Here is a 10059-nt window from a genome sequence, read left to right on the forward strand (position 1 = left end):
TTCAGTATATACCAAGAATGTTCTTTTTAGAACATTCCAAGGACGTGCTATAAACCTTCTATGTGTATACTTAGAACATACTACCGCACATCCTTTTAGTTTATACCAAGAAGGTACTTTTTAGAATATTCCAAGGAAGTGCTATAAACCTTCTATTTATATACTAAGAACGTACTACCGCACATCTTTGTATGGGAAGAATATTATATTTTTAAGAATATTCTAAGAAAGTGCTATCAAGTGCTATATTGCTTAGAAGTACGTTTTCAGCATCACCTAATCTCATCTTAGGTTCTACTGGTTCTACCAAATATCTATTTACATATTTTAATTGCAAATGAGAATGTAGTTAGTACCTACATTCTACAATATTACTTAAAAAGTAAGTACATATTTATAAATTTTAGTTATTTATATAAATCATTATATAATATTTAGCTAAATAAGTAACTAAAATTTATATAATACTTATATGTACTTACCTATTTAAGTAATATTGAGTTATCAAAATAGATTATATGTATTCTGAAGCACCGCAAACAAAATAAACAGATTATGTATGTTCTTTAGTCCTAGTCCTACTACTACATCATTCGCCTTCATCCTTAACACTGCATAGATCGAGATCCATAGATGATACAAATAATGAAATAATGCCTGTTTTCTTTTTCATATTTTACGGTTTTTTCCTATCCCTGCTGATCCATTCAGGTAAGAATAGAAATGGTCAGAATATGATGGGGGAGGGGGGAGGGTTATGAATGTATTGTGGAATAACAAAATCGGTGTTGCCAAACGGAGAGAAATTTCCCTTTTTGCGGGAATTTTCAACATAAAAGGTGATAAAGGGAAAAAGTTAACTCAAAAGGGAATTATTGTTCCAGTCCAAATTGTAAAATATTAAGAAAAAATCAAAATATTTGAAAATAATTCAACATATCTTCTCAGATTTTGTAAACAGGAGGGAAGTTTTTTTTTATAAAAGTGGGAATTTTTAAGGTAAGTTGACGGAAAAAGCTTACTCGACGGTTGGCAACGCCAAAGCCTTTGGTTGCTTTGGTTGTGCAGTTTGGCACGTCCCACATAACAATTTCATGTTCTTAGTAGATTCCCTAACAACACACAACATTCCAGGAATGTACTACCAAAGTTCTATCAATATTTGAATGTCCTGGACATTTAGGGAACATTCGGTGAACATCTGTTTAAATTATTCCTGGAATGTTACCATAAGACATTCTGTGAACATACTACCAATGTTCCTATATTTTAAGTTGCGAAATAATACATACGTGTAAGAGATACAACATTACTTATAACATACCAGACAAACTAAGTGACATTTTAGGCCTACAGTGCAATAATATGTCAAATTTAAAGAGTTTCCCAAGATTATAAACATACAAATGTAATAAAAATTATTGTTCGCGAATATTCAATTTGGAATGCGATTTTGTTAATAAAAAAAATACTTATAACTTATGCAAAACCCAAGAGAGGCATTTATATTTATTTCTTTTGCGTTCATTTTCAAATTCGCCGTGCATATATTTTTGTGCATGGCGCTTGAGAGGGCATCACGTGACTAAAAACGACCAACCAACGACCTCGCTTCGGCCATCTTGGCATCTTCATCTTGGCGACCTTGCCTTGCCGTGGATTGTTTTTAGTTGTTTGTATTATTTGTGCTTTTTAAGAATATTTTTTTAATTCGGATACTTTTATAATAGCTTTAATAGTATTATTAACATAGTGCATAAAATGGTGTCCTGTTTTTAACGCAGTTGGAGTAGCAGAAACAAATGTAGATAAAAAAATCTGCAGGAATAACGTTTCAATTATGACAGAAGCTCAAAACAAATGACTGTGAATGAAAAGCCCTATTAAAAGGTTAGTATGCAAATATGTAAACGAAAGCATGCCCTGTATTTCAGAAAATAAATTAATACTATTAATACCCTAATAATACTATTCATAAAAAATCTTTTAAGTAACGTAGATATAACAAAGTGAATAAAAGGCATAAATCAGAAGAATTATTATTTTATTTTATAAGTTAATAATTGGTCATATCCATTTATTATTTTAATAATAATTGTGAATAAGCCACAAACTTCGCTTATTCCTAACTAAAATAGTAAATAGAGATAGGTAATAACAAAAGGATTTGTAAAACTAAAATAATTCTTTTTGCGTTTTTGCTAGTGTATGCGTTTATAAATAGGATGGTAGACCACACACTATAATATGCAGTACCAACTAATGAATACACAGAATATTATAGCCGATTTGCTAAACTCAGTCTCAGTACTAATTACTGTAATTTTGGCAAAATTGGCCAAAAACAAAAAAAAATACCTACTAAAATCACTAGCCAGTTGTGTCTGAGTTTGGGGAACCGACTATACTAATAAACAATTTCTAAGCTGTTTTATAATAATTTTGTGAGTTCATTAATCATATTTTTTATTTAAAACTAAAATTTGTTAATAATGCTTAGTAATGCATATATTTTGTATTTTTAGCTTTCCAGAAGATCCTGCGAAGAAGACATGAAGTATAGATCAGATTTGTTAATAGAGGAGTATGTTCAAAACACTTTTTAGAAAAAGATATTGACAGAACTTCACTTTCATCTGTTCGTTTGAGAGACTGTGCTGTTCCAATAGCTTATGTCACACAGGTATATGCATAACCTAATTAATAATACAGTCCGTACAATATAGATACTGTTGTAATTCATTATCTACATCGGAGATCTAAGTTGACATTGTTGCCCAACTACAAAAAATTTTTGAATTCATTTTAAGTCAAATATATCACATAATTATTGCGAAGTAGATTATACAACAAAACAGATTAATATTCAATGTAAATAAATAAAAACATCAGAAATCGAAAACAAGAATTAAGGTATAATCTTATGTTACAGTTATTAAGGTACCAAGGGTATTATAGGGATATACGTTGACCGAAAGCGTTATTATTATAATACCTGTGGTGCCTTCAACGTTTAATGCCCGACTAAATTATTCTTTATATGCGAAAAATTTGAATGAATTTTGAATTGATTAGTTTTTAAATAAGTACATTTACCAGTAACAGTAGTAACGTAATTGTGGTAACCATAGTTTTACTTAGGTTGATATTTGTCAACTTGACAGTATCTAAGTCGTTATTTAAATTTAATGCCCAAGGGCGTTATATCGTACTTAACAGACTTCGAAATGTCATTATTTGTCAAATAATGTACCAGTAGGACATTAAAGTAAATAATAAAAACAATAAATATAATGAATACTAAATACTTATTTGTTTGTGAAAAATCTATTTCTTTGTGGCTTTTTTGTAATTAATTATTCTAATGGGGAAATAAGCCACAATTTACTTGAAAAAATAATTTTATTAAGGTTTCTACTTCCACATCGGATGTCGTTGTCAAAATACAAAATGTTCATTATTATTATTTTATTTATTAAATATTTTTTATTATTATTATTTATGCATATTATTACCTGTAAATAATATTTCTTCTGATTGTTAATTGTAAAGGATAGAAAAATTACCTTTTATTTTATTTTCTTTTAGAATCAGCTGAGAGAAGTGGTCTACAAAAAACCAGAAAGGAAACGGAATATGTGGCTACGAAAAGCAAAAGAAAGGTTTACAAAGCAAATGTGACACATTTTTTTATAATATTTAGGAATGTCAGCAAATTACATTAAAAAATGTATGTAAAGATTTTTTGCAATAAAAATGTTTATATTTATCAAGGATGTATTATTTGGTATGGCCATATATCGTCAGTGATGTGACAGTACCTCCTATCTGTTTTTTTCAAGAGATTTGTAAGATAGACTAAAAACTTGTTTCGGCCACCTCCTGTTTTCATATATTTTTTGACTTGTTTTGCAGTAAATTCAACTATCTATTTACTACAAAAAAAGTCAGAATACGTACGAAACCAGAAAGTGACCTTAAAAAATGTTTTTCGTCTCCTGCAAACCTCATGAAAAAACATATAGGAGGTATTGTCACATTACTGACGATATATTTCAGTGAATGTCTAAAAAATATACTGTGAATGTTCAAAGAACGTTCGTAGACATTCATGGAATGTTCTAACAAGACATTCAGTCTAAAAATATACTGTGAATGTCCAAAGAACATTCATGGAATGTTCCAACAAGACATTCAGTCTAAAAAATAGACTGTGAATGTCCAAAGAACATTCGTAGACATTCATGGAATGTTCCAACAGAACATTCTAAGAATATTTAAAATGCTGACACAGCACTTTCCTGGTACTTTCCAGGGACATTCGTGTGCATTTGGGGACATTCCAGGAATGTTTTCAATGTCCTGTGTGTACATTCTAGGAACATTCATGGAATGTTTTGTTATTAGGGTTCATAGAACATACTTTTCAGAAAAAGTATATACTTAGAATATGCGTAATTACCATTGCGAATGTGCAGAGCATATACTGAGTATATACTATATTACAGTACTTAAACGTTCTATGTATATACTTAGAATGTACTACCGCACTTCTTTTCAGTATATACCAAGAACATACTTTTTAGAAGATTCTAAGGAGGTGCTATAAACCTTCTATTTATATACTTAGAATGTACTATCGCACATATTTTTAGTATATGGGAGGAATATTCCAAGGAAGTGCTATATACCTTCTAGTTATATACTTAGAATGTACTATCGCACATTTTTAGTATATGGGAAGAATATTCCAAGGAAGTGCTATATACCTTCTATATATGTATATACTTAGAATGTCTATCGCACATATTTTTAGTATATGGGTAGAATATTCCAAGGATGTGCTGTATTTCTCAGAAGTATGTTTTCAACATCACCCAATCTCATCCTATAGGTTCTACCAAAGAATACTAACACACCCACTGGGTGTGTTAGTATTCTTTGGTTCTACTAATATATTATATTTACATATTCTAATTGCATATGAGAATGTAGTTATTTTCTACAATATTACGTAAAAAGTAAGTATAAAATATATAAACTTTAGTTAGTTATATAGGTACCTATGTATAATAAATATTATATGGGTAAGTAGCCTATATATAAAATATAAGTAATATACTTAGTATTATTATGTGCACATCAAAATAAAAATGCTGCTTATATAATTATATAATAGCCAAATATATATAATATGTATGTAAATTACTAAAATTTATAGGTATCTATATACATTATACATACTTTTACTTACTAGGTATTTAGGAAATATTGAAGTACCAATATGAATTTATTATTTTCAAACTGCTTTTTATGTTCTTAAAAATGTTTTAGTCCTTGTAGCTAGAAATACTTGATCCTACCTAACAGCGTCGACATAAATGCATAACTGTACTGGACACTGGAAACTATTTTCATATTTTGCTCTTTTGTTACCTACCCCCTTCCCTTGTGCAGGTATAAAATGCAAGGGTCAGAATGACAATGAATTAATGGCCGTTTCCGGATTCCCGAAAATTATAGGTAAAAATACTTATGGTATAAACTCAAATCAAAATGGTATATTCATTTCAACTGAAAACGAAACGAGAATTTCTCATTTTTCTTCAATAGAATCAAGTTTTAACTTTTTACCATACAATTAAAACGGTTTAAAAAAATTAATTAGATAGTTCAGTAGTACCTACCAAAATACATACATTTTATTAATTATTCTTAACGCGAAGTTTATAATCTATAGGTTAACATTATTCTTCTTCCTATAGGTACATACAGTATATTCTTTTTAAGATATTTTAAAAGTATATACAAGTATGTGTTAAGCATATACTTACGCATATACTAAGAATATTCGATTAAGGTATATTCTAAGAATAAACTTTTACGAACATTCCGAGATACTACGTACCCGAATGTGCTCAGTATATTCGGTGCAAGAATATTCTTTGAGGCACATGCAAAGAACATGAAATTTAGAATGTTTTTTATGGTACATGCTATGCTTGTACTACGCATATACTAAAAGGGATATACTTCGACGAATGTTGGTAGGATATGCTTAGAACATGATGCGAACATCATTGTTATGTGGGTGCTTGGCTTAGCGTGTCTGTGCATACTTCTCTGGCGTTCTGCTAGCGTGTCAATTGTGGTGTCTGCTTGGCTTAGCGTGTCTGTGCATACCTCTCTGGTGTTCTGTTACCGCATCAGTGATGGTGTTTGGTTGGCTTAGTGTGTCTCTGTACATCTTTACGCCCTTCTGTTAGCGTCTCAGTGATGGAGACTGCCTACCTATCCTTATCTAGGTAAGCGTATTTAGCGTATTTTGTAAGTAGAAGTTCGAAATTTTTGTATTAGATTCGTTAGTTGCAAGTCTAGATAACAACATTTTTAACTTTGACCGTGCTAATGCCGCATGTGTAAAATAATCAATTAGTGCGGATAACTGTATTGGTAGATAAGTTTAGCCAATTCGTAAGGACTCATTTAGTCTAGTGGCACATCTTTGAGAGTTCAGCTTTTTGTTTTTAAGTATAATTTACTCTTAAATTTAAATGACTTTTCTTTTCTAGCAGTTTCCATTTGTGCCCTGTATTTTTTTCTAAAAGTATACATGTTTATCATTTCTACATCTCCGACTACATCTATGTTAGAGGAGAACACAAAAAAACAGAATTTTTAAACAAACAAAATGTCATATTTTTTGTAGTTTTTTCCCGTTATTGTTGATGTTTTTGCAAGTTTGATTGTACGCCTTTTACTACGGGTACCGTTGCTCCTGTTACAAACGCGTGTTCTTTTTAATTAAACAATTAATCAAACAAACGTGCGATTTAAAGTCATTGCACTCCATGCGACAATAGCCTCAATCCGATGAGTCTGCATTTGGACTATAACCGACCTGATTTGACCCCCCCTGCGACAATAACATCAATCCAATGAGTCAGCATTTGGACTATAACCGATCTGATTCGAAAACTGCAGAATTGTGAATATTATTTATTTTTTTCAATGTAATTAATTTTTATTAATTAATATTTCAATCTGATAACATTGTAATCGTTAGAAACGAAAGGTATAAAATTTAATCTCTCGCATTTCTGATATTTGAAATAAATAATTATTTAAAAAAAACGGCCTTGAAGGCAGTAACTATTAGGGCCGTAGTCCTAATGTATTTTTTCGTAGGATTTCATTGTGGACATTCGTGTGTTTTACGCTTTAACGAAAAAGAAATGTTTCCATTTTTCATTGTTTCGAACTGTCGGAGATTTTTGTTAGTGTAGTTAATTGTGTATAATTACGGTAAGTTTTTGAGCATTTTTTTTTGGTTGAAAAGCTTATTTTTTTTTAGCGCAAAAGACGATGGCGCAATACAATGAAGAAGAATTGGTTGCTGCGGAACAGAAGAATTGACAGATCGCAAAGAGGAAGTTGACGTGACAAACGAAAAGAAGAAATGACGATGGCTCGACATAATGAAGAAGAATTGACGGCTGCGAAATGCGAAAATATTTATTCAGTAATTTTCATAAAAATGATATGAATATTCAGAATAATAGTGCAGACTGAAGGAGTGTCTTTTTTTTTCTACGATGACAGGTAGGTGCTGGATGGGTTGGACATAGTTAAAGAATATAATGTGTTTGTTTTGTTGGTTGGTTTTTTAGATGTACCTGATGGCGTTCGATCGTCATGAACAGGTTGTAGCCTTCAAGAAATATGAGAAGGTGATTTGATCTACTTGTCAGATGGAGAAGTGTGTGTGTGCGCTTGTGTGTGTGCGCGCGCGCGCGTGTGTGTCTGTAAACGAATTTGAATGTTTGTTTTGTTGCAACACCGTTGCATTGTATTTGATAAAATTCATGAGAGTGAGATGGTTTGGACATCTCATAAGAATGATTATATTATGTCGTGTACGTTATCAGCGATGAGTCGTGTGTCTCTGTACTTTAAGTCGTTTAGTCGTTACATACCTACCTAATGTTCCTTTGACAATGCATCCATGTCTGAAGTGACAGGTAATATTTTGGCAGATCAGAAAGAACTATGAAAACCGATTTAACAAACAACTTAAAGAATCACTGTGACAGTTGAAAAGAAGAAGAATTTATTTGACTTTCTGACTACACCCTGTATATAATTTGCGATAAACGGAAAGAAGAAGAAGAATTGACAGTTGGCTTCTTTGTCGCCACCGCTTTCATTTGGCACCTCATACGTCAAAATCGGATCATTAGCAAAGAAGATATGCTGTAATGCCGTTTTGGCAATGTCTATGTGTATGTGTAGTTATCTGTATTCTTGAAACTCAATTGGTAGTAAAAGAGGCCAGGCTAGGCTAGGCCGGGCGACCACCCTGTACTTTTTTACTGAAAAGAAGAAGAGATCTAGCGATAAGCGACCACTTTTGCACTCAGCGTACAGGGTGGTCCTCTTTCGGGAAAGACGAAGAAAAACTACCACTTCTTACAAGCCTCTGGTCATTGTTGTTGTTGATCACTTCTTCATGCAATTATTGCGTCATACAGGTATACAGGTGACACACACAGGTATCCAGGTGACACACAGGTGACAATAGGTTTGCGTCATACAGGTATACAGGTGACACACAGGTGACACACAGGTAAAAGCAGGTGACAACGTTCTTACACCCTCTGGTCATTGTTGATCACTTCTTCGGGAACGAAGAAGAAGAGATCTTGAGATAAGCGATGAGTTCTTACAACCCTCTGGTCATTGTTGATCAATGTCACGTAACTGTCACATCATTCACGTTCAAATGTCACGTTATTCACGTCACGTCACGTCATTCGCGTCACGTTATTCGCGTCACGTTATTCACGTCACGTCATTCGCGTCACGTTATTCACGTCACGTCATTCGCGTCACGCCATTCACGTCACTTTCTGTTAGGCACTATACGGAAAAGAAGAAGAAGAATTGACAGTTAATGTTGAACGTTGACAGAAGAAGAATTGACAGTTGGCTTCTGTGTCGCCACCGCTTTAATTTGACACCCCATACGTCAAAATCGGATCATTAGCAAAGACGATATGCTGTAATGCCGTTTTGGCAATGTATATGTGTGGTTGTTTTTTGTCCTAACGTATTCGGTATACGCTCTGAGCTTCGCTGGTGTCGCTCCTAGCGGTTACTAATTAAACTTTTATTGGTAATTTTTAAATTTATTATTTAATTGCTATCGCTTAATATTTACAACGCAAAAAAGTAATTAAATTGTAATCGATTTTTTTAAGATTTTTCTAATCATTTTGACGTTCTATTGATAAAATATCAATTTATTACTTCGGATACTTTGACAATAATCGTGTAGATGGCGCTAAGATTATAATAGATTATTTATAATTAGATATTACGGAACATTAAAAAACTTAAATTCAGTATTTAAAACGTAAGTATATTTAAGGTAAAAATATATACCACAGCTTTGACCAACTAATATTGTTTATAATTAATGTTTTTAATTTTAATTTTAAATTAATCACTTTGACATTTATGTCAAATTTCCGGTAAACGTTTACAAACTTGTCACTACTGGCGTTCGCGAATTTGTAAATATCCCCTCTACGTACGAGCTCACAGCGTATACCCTCCTCTTTCATTTAACGTTTTAATCATTAAAATCAGACCACTAACAACGGAGATATGTAGTAATGCCCTTTTGATAATATCTTTGCGTTTGTTTTTTGTGTTCACGTATTCGTTACCCCCTATACTTTTCAACGACCCCTCACACTTCACGATCCTACGAGCCGTCGCGCCTCCACAACAAAACGAGACAAAAACGAGCAGAATGAACCTTAGCGATTTTATTCGTTTTTCCATAAGAAATAACATGGGGCGCCTCCACCAAATAGCTAGAACTGTCCTAGCTCTTTTACTACTTACGTTTTAAATACTGAATTTAAGTTTTTTTAATGTTCCGTAATATATGTAATTATAATTTAATCTAAAAATCTTAGCGCCATCTACATGATAATTGTGAAAGTATCCGAAGTAAGAAATTCATATTTTATCAACAGAACGTCAAAATGA

General features: G+C 32.2%; 1 long non-coding RNA gene across 1 annotated transcript; it reads left to right on the forward strand.

Moving 5' to 3' along the window:
• The first annotated feature begins 1113 nt into the window (after positions 1-1113).
• On the forward strand, positions 1114-3759 carry LOC126879403 (uncharacterized). Its single transcript, XR_007696051.1, has 3 exons — positions 1114-1890; positions 2526-2683; positions 3589-3759. It is a non-coding gene; the product is annotated as an uncharacterized LOC126879403 (long non-coding RNA).
• Positions 3760-10059: the final 6300 nt, after the last annotated feature.

This window comes from Diabrotica virgifera, chromosome 1, assembly GCF_917563875.1.
Source record: "Diabrotica virgifera virgifera chromosome 1, PGI_DIABVI_V3a".
NCBI classification, from domain to species: Eukaryota; Metazoa; Arthropoda; class Insecta; order Coleoptera; family Chrysomelidae; genus Diabrotica; species Diabrotica virgifera.